Source organism: Lineus longissimus, chromosome 11 (genome assembly GCF_910592395.1).
Source record: "Lineus longissimus chromosome 11, tnLinLong1.2, whole genome shotgun sequence".
In the NCBI taxonomy this organism is placed as follows: Eukaryota; Metazoa; Nemertea; class Pilidiophora; order Heteronemertea; family Lineidae; genus Lineus; species Lineus longissimus.
Window position 1 is genome coordinate 16,368,999 of NC_088318.1, and position 15,861 is coordinate 16,384,859.

Here is a 15,861-nt window from a genome sequence, read left to right on the forward strand (position 1 = left end):
AGTGCCATCTGTTTGTGTTAGTGTTGCCATCAATGTATGCCGTTAAGTTTAGAGTGTATTCTTAGAGGGCAGTACTAGGATGCGTCAGAAAATGCACACAAATGATTAATATTCATGTACACTTTCTAAACTATCTCCACAGTGCCCTAGTCTACCACAAAAACATACTCTGCAGCTGTGCACAAGTGACAACTGAACTAATTTCTCCGAACAGCACTGCTGTTTTGGGAGGTTTAAATCTTTTTTGTTTTGCTAGTAACTAATAGCAGCCCTCAAAGGAATAATAAAAGAATCTTTAAAAATCATATTTCTGACTTTTCTTTCAGTATGCTCAGCATTTCCAGGCAAAGCTCCGATTAAAAAAACATTAAAAAGAATATTGAATGAAGAAAATTCTACAAGCTCGTTTGTAAACATCTGCTTGGAACTGGTGACATTATCCTAACAAAGCAGTCTTGTTATTCATCCATGAAGCTTATGCGATAGGATCATCCTGCACTTTATAAGGAGCAGATGCATGCATATTATTGATAACCTTGGTATCGATACCACTAGGCCAGGATGGATGCAGTGTGATCAGCCCTGGACAGCATGGCATCAAGGAAAGAGGTAGACCTTGGCCACATTCTTGAAATTAATTCGTAAAAATAAAATCTAATAGCAAATTTTTACTATTCTGGCAGTTCCAATTGCACTGACTGTGAAATTAGCTGTTTTTAACAATCGAAATAGTAATTCTTGACCATTTGATGGTAATTTTTACCACCTTTTAGCTAGATTAACTGATTCACAGTTGTTGCAACAGGAACTACCAAATTAGTTGTTCTTACTTATGAATTTAAAGAGAGAGCAGATACTGGATAGTAGGAACTAAACATGCTAATGGAGACCTGCACCCCACCCACCCAATGCTGTTAAATTTAGGACTGATACCACAAGATCTGAGTAGACGCCACTTAATTCAACTAGTGAGACATCTAGAGGAAGGAAGGAAGAATATGATGGGAAGACCCATAAGATCAAGATGTACGATATCAGGAGGATGCTCCCCCTTAATCAGCCCTAGACATCCAGTCATCTACACGAAAGGACAACTGATCACAAACCTGGGAAAACCTTGTCCATATAACCCAATTTGTTTGCTGTATAAGTATAGGATATCTGTCTTCAACCAACCCCTAACAAGCAGACTCCCTCTGTCAAAAACACTGACTCTCTGTCAAAAGCATACCAAAAAAATGCTTCATCCCGATAATGATGTAGTTTTTTGATTGGGCAGTCAGTCTATGCTGCAAGACTGTCGCCTGCAGTCGAATCTGCATGAGCAGTTGTCGACCACTTTCCTGTTGCATATTTTGAGAACATATCTACTTGGCACCGATGTACGATAATACGATGGCGGATTAGGTATCACCCCTGTAAATCTATTGAAAATGATGAGCTACAGTCCATAATTGACATCCCATCTTCTTCGTGTCAGTTACGCATCATTATCTGCCACTGATCTCCCTGGCATAGTATAAACTTGATAAGGTACAAGTATTCCCATTTTATAAGCTTTAATTTCACAAACAATGAGCAGGACGGCTTCCATGATGAAGAAACCACCTGTTAATCCATGAGATCATGAAAGCTTTCAAATGCCTTTCAAGCCCCAATAAAATGTTGCTTGCTAAACTAAAGCCATATTGAAGATTCAACACTTTTTCAAGATAATGACAGCTTCGGCTTCCCTATTCACGTAAATTTTGTTAGCATTGACGCTGACTTTCCCACCAGAAACAATTCAATTCCGTTTCCCAGGAATGGTTTATTCACACGTAATTATTGCTACATTCAACATTTGACAGCCAGGGCAGAATCTGAAATCGAGTTTTAGAAGAAATATTCCGGTAATTATTTTCCCGGAACGTCTTAACAGCATTATGATTAATGGTGAAGACAGGGTGCGATTCCCGAAGGAGTTTCATAAATCAATTTCCCTCAGAACATTAGAAGGGATGATGTTTTTTTAACAGGGAGACATTTGTCGGGCTTTCCTCTGCTGAAATCTAGAAGCAGACATGATAATAAAGGGACAACACACTAAACGTTGAATTTTAATGCTGACTTTTGTTAGTATTGATGTTAGCGAGGTGGTTTTAGACATGGCAGTGAATTTCAGCTGGGCTGATAGTTACTGGTTACCTTCTCATCTTGTGAAGACTTTATTGCAGTTTGATGATTTACAAGCCTGGCAATCTTTATTGTCTCATGTTGAAGTATTGCACTTAACATGATCAACAAGGGGCCCTGGAGACAATAGCCAGTCCAGGGGAGCAATATAGTAAGAAAACTGCATGAGTGGCTGATCCGAGTCACCCGATTGCACTCAATGATTTTCTCCAGCCTGAAAACATCTTTCCACTATCAGAGTCTGGACCGCGCAAGAATGCATGCCCTTATTTCTCATGCCATTAAGATATTTTTATCGCATGGGCGGATCATCCACCTGGGTCATGTGATATTTGCTTTATTTGACATTTTCGCACATTTTTCTTCAAAATATACACTGGATCGTAATAAGAGTACCGATGACTTTTTTATATTGTAAAAGACATCCCCTCATTTTGGAAGACTTTGAATGATTCCTTTAGGGGGAAAATGTTGGTCTTATGTGGTTTGGTCTACTGGATCAGTGCACTTGGGGTATATGACAAATGCATGTACTCGGTGGTCCCCGATTACCGGGAAATGTCGCTTGGTTTTAAACAACCCAATCGCTACCCCTTAATGAATATTGTCATTACCCTAATAGCACCAGGTCCGCATTCAAATTAATCAACCTGATCGAAGAACTGTTGCATGTGCTGATGTATCCCCACACCCTCCCTTAGTCGCAGATTTAATAAACCCCATTTAATTTGATTCGCCGTTTGATAAATCCACATCAGGAAAAGATATTCTGGGGATTGTATTCTAGAAACGTTATGATTAACGGTGTAGATGGATTAATCCATTTTAGTTTTATCTTTGCTCGACTGATTGGCATCGGATGGCTAGGTGAGAATGAGTTAAAGGAAGTGTCACTTCCCAGCTGATCCATCCTCGTCATTATTTCTTGTAATCCTCTTTCATTGAGCACGATATACATATCATACTGCCTGTTATGAATTTAAAAGGCCCATTAAGGATCAATTCATGATACTTCAGCCTTCAGGTTCAGGTTTTATCAAAGAGTATGAGAGACTTAAATCATCAAATAATGATACATTCAGAAAAGTGAAAATTACTCTAGTCATGAAAAACCTGGTTGGGTAAGGGGGGGGGATGTCTGATGTGGAGGTTTTGGAATCCAAAGAGTTGCCCCACAAGTTCGTATTAAAATGAATAAAGGACTTGAAATCTAATGACAATCTAATTCTAATCTGTGGTGATTGCTGGTATGCTACGTAGGTATTTTTCATATCTGGAAAGGACAGGAAACATGCCTGAGAGTCATTTTTAAAATGCATAATGCATGGCATAAATAATATTGTCAGGACTTTGTTCAATTGGGAGTTGGTAGATTGCATCATGTCAGACTGGACGGCCAAGTCATCCACTGTAGCCAATGGTTAACCTACAAACCACCCCCTATACCATATTAGATACATCATGTACATTTGGACAAATTTGGGGCAAAAAGGAAATTGAATTCAATCCTTGGGATTTCAACGGGAGACTACAAGCAGGAACCAAGGGATAAAATTGGTAGTCTCCAAGTGATTCATTTGCATAGTCAGGAGAATCGATTTTATCAATGTATTCCTTGTGCCAGAGTGAACACGGTGAATGGTTCATTGCACTCTCTGATGGGAGAGAGTTGGACTTCGGATCAAGGTATCACAGCTTTAAGTCCGAGGTGATTCAGAAACATCTTTTCGTTTTCGTATCAATCTAGTTTCTTTTCTTTTTGTTACTTGATACATTCTTTCATGTACATTCATATCATTATCATTATTACTATCATCTTGAGGATAACACCTGAACCCAAATTTTACAAACTGACATGACTGAAAGACACAGGGACTCCAGGCGGGATGCGGGCCACTCCCGAGGATGGTTCAAATCGGGGACTGGAATCCTCGAGGCTACCCTTGATATGACCTTCCAATCAGGAAGTTTGCCGGTGAAGCAATAGTTCTTGACTGCTCACCGAATATTCCAGGGCAAGCCAGTTCGACTAGTTGATAGGTAGGCATGTCCGATTCTTGTTAAGATTGCTTTCCTTGAGCCCCTAGCAAAATGACCATCCCTCCTTTTGTAGACCACTTCATCCACATTACTAAAGGATTGTCCGAACTCTTCAAGATGAGAGACAATACCATCTGTCTTTGATCCGATCAGATTTGACCAGACCATCACAACATCTTCCGCCTGATGTAGGGGGCTTATCATATACGCCAAAACAACTGAAACACCAGAACAAGACTCATTGATAGATTTACAGGTTGAATCCGAAGCGGCTCATACCCACTAGGCATGAAGTACTGTGCTTTATTCAATTCCTCAGTATTTGTATGTGGCCTTTAAGTAACCTTTGCAGTTAACCCCTTGAACCCATATGCCAGTTTAACTAACTACTTGGAGATATACTAATGACTGGGAAATCCCCTTTATATCTGTTCCTAACAAAACTGCAGCAGGGCTTTAACATATTTTAGGAATGTAAAGTTTTGTAGTTCAGTCAAGTTTTCTCAAATGTTACACAACCCCCATGTCTGGGAGGTGTTCAACAGGTACAAGGGATTCAAGGGGTTAAAGTTTCAGTCAGACATCTCAGATTTGTCTGCAAGGCATTTTCCTTTGTCAAAATCCAGTTAACTTGTACAGTGTAATGTTTCTTTAAGACTCTTAAAGTCACAAATAAGATTACAAAACAGACCGTATCAATAATAATCACAAAAGCATCAGCCACAGCTTTTAGAAAATGAAATTTCTAAAGGTGCTTCAACCTCAAAGTTTCCTCTAACCCTATTAAGAGTAGTATCGAAAATAGATTTCAATCCTAGTTATCATATATTACATTGATGGTATGGGTTTTTTTTAATCATGTTAATAAAAAATACCCTGTTTAGTTGCACCTAAGTTAAGGTGAGTGAGGTTGGAGAGTGGGTAGTAATTTTCTTTCTTTTTTACATGTCGAATAGACAAAGTTCAATTAAGATGGTTTTTCTTGACTTTCTCAACACAGAATTGATCAAAATTAGCCGTGACTTTTTTAAACGTTTCCAATGATCAATTAATGAATTCTATATCTAAAGACTTGTAATGAAGAACTTTTTGAATTACAACTCATTCAAATGTAAATGTAAGTTTCTACCCAAAAATTACAATTTATGTTATTGCTATCATATTTGGCATCAACTCAACACAACTGTTGCTGGAGCTAGTTTCTCCACTCAAAAAAGGGCAGAGTATCCGATGAAATGAATCAAAAGAGACATGCTTGGTACGATTAGAAAGGAAATTTCATCAGAAATGCAATCAAACTGGTAATAAAACCTTTTAATATGCACGAGTCGCCCATTAGGTGATTACGTTTGGAAATGGAAAAGGAAATTTGATGTAGGGGGAAAAAGTGATGTGGGCAGGGATGATAAACTAACCTAATGATGGCCCAGGACATTAGTGTCGCATTGGGACAACCTGTATAAGTTTAGTTTTTTGGGACACACTGTAGTTCAAGGTAATTAGCATAGGTGGCAGCACTGGGGGGAGTGTGTTGAGAAAAAATGATGGAGGACATCTGAGATGCTGTGAGCACATGAAGAAAAGAAACCTGAATATTATGATGAGAAGATGAATATAGACAGTTTTATTGAATTACAAGAGTTAGAGTTGAGTAATTATACAGTCCTACCCCGACATTAGGTCTCTTACCGACCGGATAGTGGAGCAGTGAGGTGACATTTGAGAACTGTAAAAAGTGAGAAACCATGTGCTATCCATGTACATTTTGTACAGAGTTGGCCTGTGCATTTGGCCTATGCTAGTATGCTGCTCAGTGCAAATGCATATGCATGCTGAAATCATCCAAATGAAGGACTGCTGTTGCAATTTGGATGCCGTTAAGACGACAAGAGAACATTAATTGTGCTGTCCCTCCATCAACCTTGGATTTTGGAACACCACGTCAGTTCAAATCCGAGTGAGCTTTGAGCACAGGCAGCATGCTGAGGAAGAGTCAAGTGACATTCAAAGTCCAGTTGTATGTCACATCGATGGTCGCGGATTGTCGAATTCCTGTCGTTGCTGATCCCACCAACGCTTGAGTTTCGTCGAGTCACCGAGTCGGAGAACACTGTCGAGTTGTCGTGTTCTCAACATCCCAGCATTGTCGAGTAGCTGGTACATCGTCGATGAGCATCATTCGCACATCATTTGCCAAATTCGTGGCTGATGTGATCCTACACAAGAGTGTGTTGAGCGTCTAACGAGTCGAGTCGGAGAACACTGTCGAGTAATTGTGTTCTCAAAGCCAGACGATCAACGAGTTTCTTCGTTCCTTGTCCCTGTGTGAGAACTGTCGTTCTCAACATCGAGCAATCGTCGATAGCTGTTAGCATCGTCGTCATCTTTGAGCATCGTCAATTTATGCTCAATATCCGAGTAACACTTCCACCCAAGTTCAAGGTCATCCGATGTCCATGCCGTGCTGCATTGATGAACTGAACTGTTTGAACCGAGCACCAGCCTCTGATTCCAAGAGACATTACCGAGTTAGCGAGTCACCATCTTCCAAGGACTGCTACATTCCAGCTTTGTGCATTGTTGTCACACACATGATATGCATGAACTAATATTTGAATTCTCTTTCAGATATTGAGTAAATTTATGAACTTTGCCTAGTATTTGGTATAGAAGTTGGCCTTTTACTGTGGGATTTCATTGTACATGTACATTGTAACTGTGTCTTGAGTTTTTGAGCATCTAGTCTAGGTTTGAGTAGGCCTTTGTACTAGAATCACCACATGAGTCTATGCTTTAGGTTGTAAGTTGACCTACTGCATACTACGAGTTATGAGTATTTCTTCTGACTAAAAGCTGTATTTGGTCTTGAGAATCTTCGCTGCAGTTACAGGTTGTAATTTGACCTTGCTGCACACTAACTTGAGTTGAGTTTGAGAATCTTCGCTGCAGTTACAGGTTGTAATTTGACCTTGCTGCACGCTATCTTGAGTCGAGATTGAGAATCTTCGCTGTAAGTAGAGGTTGTAATTTGACCTTGCTACACGCCAACATCGAGTTGAGTTTAGAGTCTCACTGTGGGTTTTGAGTGACCTTACAGTGTTAGCAAGTTTACCACATCAGTGTTAAGTGGAGAATTTGCGTCTTTCTTGAGTAGAACACACGAGTTGTTGTTACGTTGTCATGCTTATGAGTAGGCCTTGGTGAAACTTGGAATATCACTTTGCGAGTTCATAACACCCAACGTGTACGGTGTTAGCAGTGCCAATTCATCTTGCATATTTTAGTTGCATTTCAAGCCAACTTCTATGCTACCATTTTGTATTGTCGCTTTCATGTGTTCACAGCTACACTTTTCCTAAGGTTCTATTTTGCAACGTTTCATCTGAGTTTATCTGGGGTTTGAGAAATTTCTTGTGCTGCCCTCTATGCTGTTCATGATACTACAGGGTTGAGTTCATGTCATATTGACACAGGGAATTTATCAACTGGCTGAAATTCCAAGGGTTTAGATTGCTACTGTGCTTATTTCAGTCATTCTCTCTGAGATCTGAGTTTTTTGAGTTTTGAGTTTTGAGTAAAACTGCAACCATGGGTGAACCACCAACCTTGCAATCACTGTGTGATAAACGCAAAATATGTCGCGGGAAGTACACTCGACAGGAAAACACTGTGACAAGGTATTACAGGGAAGCATGTAACTTGTACGACAAAGGAGATCGCGTTACCCAGTTTGAGACAGCCGTGCGAAAAACGGGTAATGCCATGGAAGAGCTGAATGCGGTCTACGGTGAATTGAAGGACGTACAGACTGAGGTGGACTTCCATCCTGATTTAGGGAAACTGAACGATGAAGCCTTGAGAGTTGAGACTGAGTCAGAGGAGAGGTATCGCACCCAGTACTACGACATTTCTGCCATGGTTCAACAACTGCAAGCGGATGCTGAGAAGGAGAGGCGTACCCCGTCGGAGAAGTCGAGTGATACTTTCACACCTGAGCACTTTGCCGCCGCCATGAAGGAGACCCTGGAATCAGTACAAACAGGAATTTCTGGTGATCAGTTAGAAAGGATTCTAGGGACCTTATCGCACAAGAAGCGTTATGTTCAGATACCGAAATTCAAAGGTGATGTCGAGTTGTTTGACCAGTGGAAACAACTGGTAGAGACTGAATTAGAAAAACCAGGCTATAGCGAGGTGGAAAAGACCCACATAGTCATATCATTAGTTGATGGAGAGGTATCCAAACTCATCAGTGGACTAAAGGATCCAAGTTCAGATGACATCCTTGAGTTTTTGGAGAATAGGTACGGAGATGTGTTGACAAAGATCCAGAAGGCAGTGAACGAGATTGCTGCAGTGCCTGCTGTCAGTTCGCCCTCAGCAAAGGATCTTGATTCTCTCTACAACCTGCTTAATTCCAACTGGAATTACATCATGAAACGAACAGAAGATGACAAACACGTGGTAAGGGCAAGCTGGATCTTTACAGCCCTTGTCCGACCAAAACTGCCAAAGGGACTTCTCAAAAAATGGGATGGAGAGATAATCAAAGAGGAGAAGTCGATGGGGACGACGTCGGAATTACCGATACGTTTCGACACTCTTTTGGAGAAGCTGCAAGATGCCGTCAAGGTTGCGAGGCGAACGGAGCCAAGCAAACGAGATAAACCCGAGAAGGAGAAGGAGAAAGAGAAGAAGTGGGTTAAGGATTACCAGAAGGAATCTAAGAAGCCTACAGGTCATGCTCTTCAGATATCTCAGAGGACACCGAAACCCAACAAGGAGGAATCGTGCATATTCTGTCAACTTAGGCACTTCTCATCAAGTTGTCCAACAGTGAAGTCGATGCCTGTGTCAGAGCGAGTTGAGAAAGTGAAAGCGTCAAAGGCATGTTTCAACTGCTTGCGGACTACTCACTTTGTGGATGCATGTCGGTCATCTAGCTGTAAGAATTGCTCGAGGAAGCATCACACACTCTTACATTTCGACAAGCAAGGAGGAAACAAGACTGGGAGCAACCAGGAAACATCGAGCGAAAAGGAGACAAGTGGAGATGGTAACAAGCCTGAGGAGACCGTGAAATCACCCCACTACTTCGTGAAAGCCAGAGAGACAGATGGTGAAGTACTGTTACAGACAGGCCTAGCGAAATTGGAGTCGAGGAATGCAGTCGCACATGGACGAGTTCTCTTTGACTCAGGGAGTGGAGCCACATTTGTCAGCAAGCGAATGGCAAGGAGTTTGCAGCTGCATGGTCAACCAGTTGCAGCAGAGTTTACCTTAGCAGGAGGAAAGGTCATGACACTTGATACCCAACGAGTCAAGTTTCATTTGTCGAGCATACTACCCAAATGGAAGGGAGAGACGTTCGAAATCATCGCCTATGTTCTAGAAAATCCATGTGCTGATATCAATGAAGTCAATGAGGATTTGTCAAAGATTGAACAGCTGAGAGACCTCCAGATAGCTGATGAGTTCCCGAGAAAACGTCAATCGGTGGATGTTCTGTTAGGAATCCAGGATTCAATGAAAATCTTACAGGATAAGAGAGTCTTTGGATCAGGAAACAGTCTTTCAGCGCAGAGGAGTCACATTGGTTGGATCGTGTCCGGAACCTGTCCCGCTGATCAGGAAAGCCACACAACGTTGCCAGTCAATCATTCAACATTTCAACTGTCCAGCGAGATAGACATCGCGACCAAGCACTGGGAGACGGAGCACATAGGGATCCTACCAAATGAGAAAAACCAGCACCTCTCAGAGCTTGAGACTGAAGCCCTGAGACAGCACAAGGAGAAAACAATCAAGATCAAGGATGGTTATGAGACAGGATTGTTGAAACATCCGGAGTGGAAGGATAAAATTCTGAAATCAAACAAACAACAAGCAATGAGGAGACTTGGTAGTCTGGAGCAGAGACTGAAAAAGGATCCTACATTGTCAGCGAGATACCAGGAGCAAATCAATGAGTTGATCAAGAAAGGTCGAGCGGAACGAGTGAGTGAGGAAAAGGAGCCGGAGGATCGTAGTGTGTGGTACTTGCCCCATCATCCAGTAGTGAGAGAGGACAAGACGACAACAAAGGTTAGAATCGTCTTCGATGGATCGATGAGAGGCCGGGATGGAGTATCACTCAACGACACCTTATTACCAGGACCTGCCCTGCAACCTGACCTTCCTGGAGTTTTGATGCGATTCAGGCGCCACAGAATTGCATTGATAGCGGATATCGAAAAGATGTTCCTCCAGGTAAGTATGAACGAGATAGATCGAGATAGCCAGAGATTCCTATGGAGAGACTTGGACACGGATAAGGAGCCGGAAGTTTTCAGATTGACCACAGTCACCTTCGGATTAACGTCTTCGCCATTCTCAAGCATCAAAACTGTGCTAGATCATGTCGCGGCACATCGTGAGGAGTACCCAAAAGCTGCTGCAGAGATTGAGGAGAATATCTTCGTGGATGATATTTTGAGTGGAGATGAGGAGGATAATGAGGTGGCGGAGTTGGCAGTTGGACTGAAGGAGATTCTGAGCCCGGAATGGAACATGAGGAAGTTTCTATCCAACAAACCAGGAGTTTTGTCAGGTCTTGCCAAGGAAGACATCGCATCGGAGCTCACAGAGAAGATGGTTGGCGAAGAGATCTCAACAAAGGCGCTGGGAGTCAGATATCGACCCAAGGAGGATGTTCTCATGTTCTCATTTGTTGACAAAATGGAGGATGTGGAGATCGAGACCAGGAGAAGTGTGTTGAAACAACTCCATCGGATTTATGATCCACTTGGCATGCTATCGCCCTTTGTACTCAAGGCTAAGCAAATTTTCCAACAATCATGGGTCACAACTGGAGGATGGGACGACGCGCTACCATCGGAGATAGAGGAGGAGTGGAAACGCTGGAAATCTGAAGTGACACTACTGGACAGCATCAAGATACCGAGGTGTATTGTGCCTGCTGACTTCCAGGATCCAGTATATTTCCTACACGGCTTTGGAGATGCATGTGAGACATCATACGGAGGAGTGGTCTATTTGACTAGCCAGGATTCAACTGAGAGACGTCACGTTGCTCTACTCAGCTCAAAGACCAGAGTAGCACCCCTGGGAAAGAGGAGGAGCATCCCGGAACTGGAGCTCATGGCATCACTGGTGACAGCAAGGTTAACAAAGTATGTGGAAAGAGAGCTCAAGCTTCCGATTGCTTCAGTGAATTGCTGGACAGATTCCAAGGTTGTCACACACTGGTTAAGCAAGCCACCATACAAATGGCAAACATTTGTCGCAAACAGAGTAGCTGAGATTCAGAACTTAGTGCCACCCTGCAACTGGAGACATGTTCCAGGAAAATGGAACCCTGCGGATCTTTGTTCCCGAGGACTTACTGCTGAGAATCTGGTTGAATCTTCATTGTGGTGGAATGGTCCATCCTTCCTGACTGAAAGTGAAGAACAGTGGCCAGAACAAGAGAAGAGCAAGAAGGAGGATGAGGAAATAGCTGACTCGAAAGCCAAGCCCAAACTTCGTCAGATTGGTATTGCTGCTGTAGCCAAGACGGATATTGCTGCTGCTGAGAAATACATTGAGAAATTCTCATCATACCGGAAGTTCATCAGGGTAATGAGCAGAGTGAGGAGTTGGATTAGGATCCATAGGTCCCGAAAGGAGGGGAGAGATCAAAACGAGGGGAGAGAAACTGACAAGGAGAAAAGCATTCCAGGAACAACTCTCAATGACAGACGTCAGGAGGAGCTGCACTGGATCAGATGGGCTCAATCGCTCAAGTATCAGGAGGATATTGAGGAATTGAAAGCCGGACGACAAGTCACCATGGAGAGTAAACTGGCTCCATTGAGCCCAGAGTGGGACGAGAAGGATCAAGTGATGCGAGTGGGAGGTCGTCTTCATTACGCCCCATTGCCGGAGGAAACTAAGCATCCCATCATCTTGCCTGCTCACAACCGATTTGTGGATAAGTTAGTTCTGTACTACCACCAGATTAACCTACACACAGGACCAGCACAAACCCTGGCTTTCTTGAGAAACAAGTACTGGCTTATTCATGGGAGACAGGAAGTGAGACGCATTCTTCACAAGTGCAAGGCTTGTAAGGATCCAGAGGAGATTGAGCAAAAGATGGCGCCGCTGCCTGTGGAAAGAGTGAGCATGAGTCTTCCTTTCACGCACATAGGATTAGACTATGCAGGACCTTTATACGTAAAGATGTCCAGAGATGAGACAACGAAGGCTTACATTCTGATCTTCACGTGTATGGTGACTAGAGGAGTGCACCTGGAACTCACACCAGATCTTACTACAGAAGAGTTCATGGCTGGGCTGCAGCGCATGATGAATCGCAAAGGGAAATGTGTATTCATTCTCTCTGACAACGCAAAGACATTCAAAAAGGCAGACACCTTGCTGAGGATTCTTTACAAACAGAAGAATGGAAAGAACAAGCTTAATGAGGAGATAACAGGAAAGGGAATAACATGGCGTTTTATCACGGAGAGAGCCCCATGGCACGGAGGATTCTATGAGAGACTCGTGCAAAGCGTCAAGAAACCACTGAGGAGAGTGCTTGGGAAAGCACACCTGACATACCTTGAGATGCAGACTGTACTCTCGGACATCGAAGCACAACTGAATTCTAGACCCCTGACTAGTGTCTCTGCAGACAAAGAGGATTGGTCGCCTATCACTCCAGGACACCTGATGATTGGCCGGAGCCTACAAGTTCTGCCTGATGCCTCATTGGCAGGCCATACTACCGTCGCAGTGAGCAAGAGATGGGCCTATAATCAGCACCTGTCAAGGATCTTTTGGAATCGATGGACGAAGGAGTATTTGACTGAGCTGAACCAACTGAGGAAGTGGACTGAGGTTCGAGATAACCTTCATGAGGGAGACGTTGTTCTAGTCGCTGAGGACAACACCAGGAAGCTGGATTGGAAGCTTGGAAGAGTGGAGGAGATCTTTCCAGGACGAGACGGTCTTGTGCGCTCAGTACTGGTGAAGACGAAATCGGGATTGATGAGACGTCCAGTACAGAAGCTGAGGCTATTGGAGACCACCATTGTGCCAGAGGATGTTGAAAGCGATTCAGATCCAGATTAGCCAATGTTAGTGGAGTATTGTGACTAGAGACATTCTATGAGCATTGAGAACTACAACATATACAAGAAAATACAACTAAGGGTTTCGTTCACTTAGTAAATACTTTATTCGAATTGTGGAGTACGAGTAGAGAGAATAGTTCAAGCGATATTTGCCAGTTGGTATTTCGCATAATTCGTTTCAATATTTTAGCCAGTGTTGCAGTAAGCGTGAAATTTTCGGTGCTCAGATTTCAGAGGGGAGTATGTCGCATTGGGACAACCTGTATAAGTTTAGTTTTTTGGGACACACTGTAGTTCAAGGTAATTAGCATAGGTGGCAGCACTGGGGGGAGTGTGTTGAGAAAAAATGATGGAGGACATCTGAGATGCTGTGAGCACATGAAGAAAAGAAACCTGAATATTATGATGAGAAGATGAATATAGACAGTTTTATTGAATTACAAGAGTTAGAGTTGAGTAATTATACAGTCCTACCCCGACAATTAGTAGATGATATGTGCACAAACAGTTTATAGAACATTTGTTGACATTTTCTGATACATTGGGTCATTGCATCGCAACCTTTTATACTGGACGACAGCAAATTTCATTAGTGCCAGGCCAGAATTTTAATATTTTTGGGGGTCAATTAGCCAAAACTGGCAAGGGCAAATAACTGTAATGTCAACTTTTAACACAGCAGCCAAAGGAAAGTTACTGCAAGCTAACCACATGGACTTGCAATTTGATGCAAGACAGCACTGGTGACGCAAGTCGACGTATTGTGTGTCAACTTGTATGGTTTCAAAGAAGGATCACTCTCCAGAGAAACCCAACACCAACCAGCCATTATCAACACAAAATCACCATCCAAATGACAGCCGATGGCCATTTTCCCAATAATCTAAGCGACACTTGCGTCAGATCAATTCTACTGTTGCCCGATAGAGTTGACCTTATCCATCATTTCGCACCCAAGGATAACAATGATATTTACGTACAAGTATTTGGTTATCAAGCCGGAGCAGTGATATGTGTCCCACATTTGTGTTGGGATGAAAGGTTATCGCTAGCGTCTTGCAACCAAAAAATCTATTACCATCAGAATTTAACCCTTTGTCTTCTCTAGTTACCACCATCATGTTGTCTCACATCTTCCAATCAATTTCCAGGTTGTACCAGGTATCCGATTATCTGAAATTGCGCTGTCACCGACAGTGAAAAAATTTGTTTTTGATATAGTAACCAGACAATTGCACCTTATATCAAAGACAAAAAGACCAATATATTGCCATGTTCTCAACAGAATTGTGTATCAAAGGGGTGGAAAAGACCAACTTCTCATTGGAAAAAGGTGTTTGGAATAGTTTTACGAGAGGTAGCGACAAAATTAAGGTCCGTATAACGTCCTATGCCTAACAAAGCACAAGCTCTTAAACCTCGGGGTAGAGAGAAGATTTTTATCATGATGAGATCCGTGAATAGAATGTAGATTAAGCACTTACTTATACAATTAACAGCAGAAATCTCATCAATCACTGAGGAATGTCACTTTCAGCTTTATCTTAACTGTATACGAACATAACAAATATGCAGTACCAGTCAACAACCAGAAAAGATTAAAGGATGTAAATTTCAACACATTCAATCACTCTCCAGCCAGACCCCAACAACTTGAAAAGATTAAAGGATGCAGATTTAAATCCATTCAATTTCTCTCCCACCAGACCCCAACAACAGATTTTAACCTATTCAATTGATGTTTTAAGACAGCGTGTCATGTTTTGTAAAGGAATAAGGGTTACTATCCTAATTCAACCAACTGAATGCTATGAGCAAGTAACACAAAGGGTGGTACCCAAACAGGAAAAACCAATTGTCTGCTGTTTTTACCAACCCCACACAAACATCCCTACAGAACTCTCACAACATAGATGTTCCCCAACCCTAGGTCTTTTCCAACCCTAGCACTTATTGATCAATTCAAGGTGTCTTTCTTCCACCAGACCCGATCCGTATTTTTGAGGTTTGCCACTTAATGGGAGTGATCCCTGGGGCAGTAAAAGCAACATCATTGATTAACAGAACCAGACAACTCGCAAGCAAAAGTGAAATTTGCTTTGTCATCACCCAACGAAAAGGCCATGACATGAGGCAGATAAGAGTTGAGAAGTGCATGTCAGTTCAGGCATTAGGGGTGCTGCCTTAATTTTACCAAGTAAAAGCTGGCTTGGTATCAAACACTAAGATTTACTTCCACAGAAAAACACTGAGACTTGATATGTTTTAACTCGTGGCACCCTGTAAAAATATCAAATACCTGAGTTCCCCTGAACTCTAGCACTTGCGGAATCACTTAAGCAGTCTCTCTGCCACCAGACCTGATATGTGTTTTGTAAGGTTCGCAACTTAACAGGAGTTATCCCGAGGCGATGCGGTGATAGAGACACATGGATGTCCTAAATAGAGGGATTCTACTGTATACTGCTGTAAGTTTGAGAGATTACATAGGGACCAAGACCAGAAGTGTGCCTCATGGCAGAAATGC

The 15,861-nt window shown here is 42.4% G+C and overlaps 2 protein-coding genes across 3 annotated transcripts in view; both read right to left on the reverse strand.

Annotated features, from left to right (window-relative positions):
• Positions 1 to 15,861, reverse strand: part of LOC135495312 (protein FAN-like) — a 137,043-nt gene that overhangs the window by 91,167 nt on the left and 30,015 nt on the right. The window lies entirely within an intron of this gene.
• Positions 1 to 15,861, reverse strand: part of LOC135495337 (FMRFamide receptor-like) — a 94,819-nt gene that overhangs the window by 78,422 nt on the left and 536 nt on the right. The gene's annotated exons all lie outside the window — the stretch shown is intronic.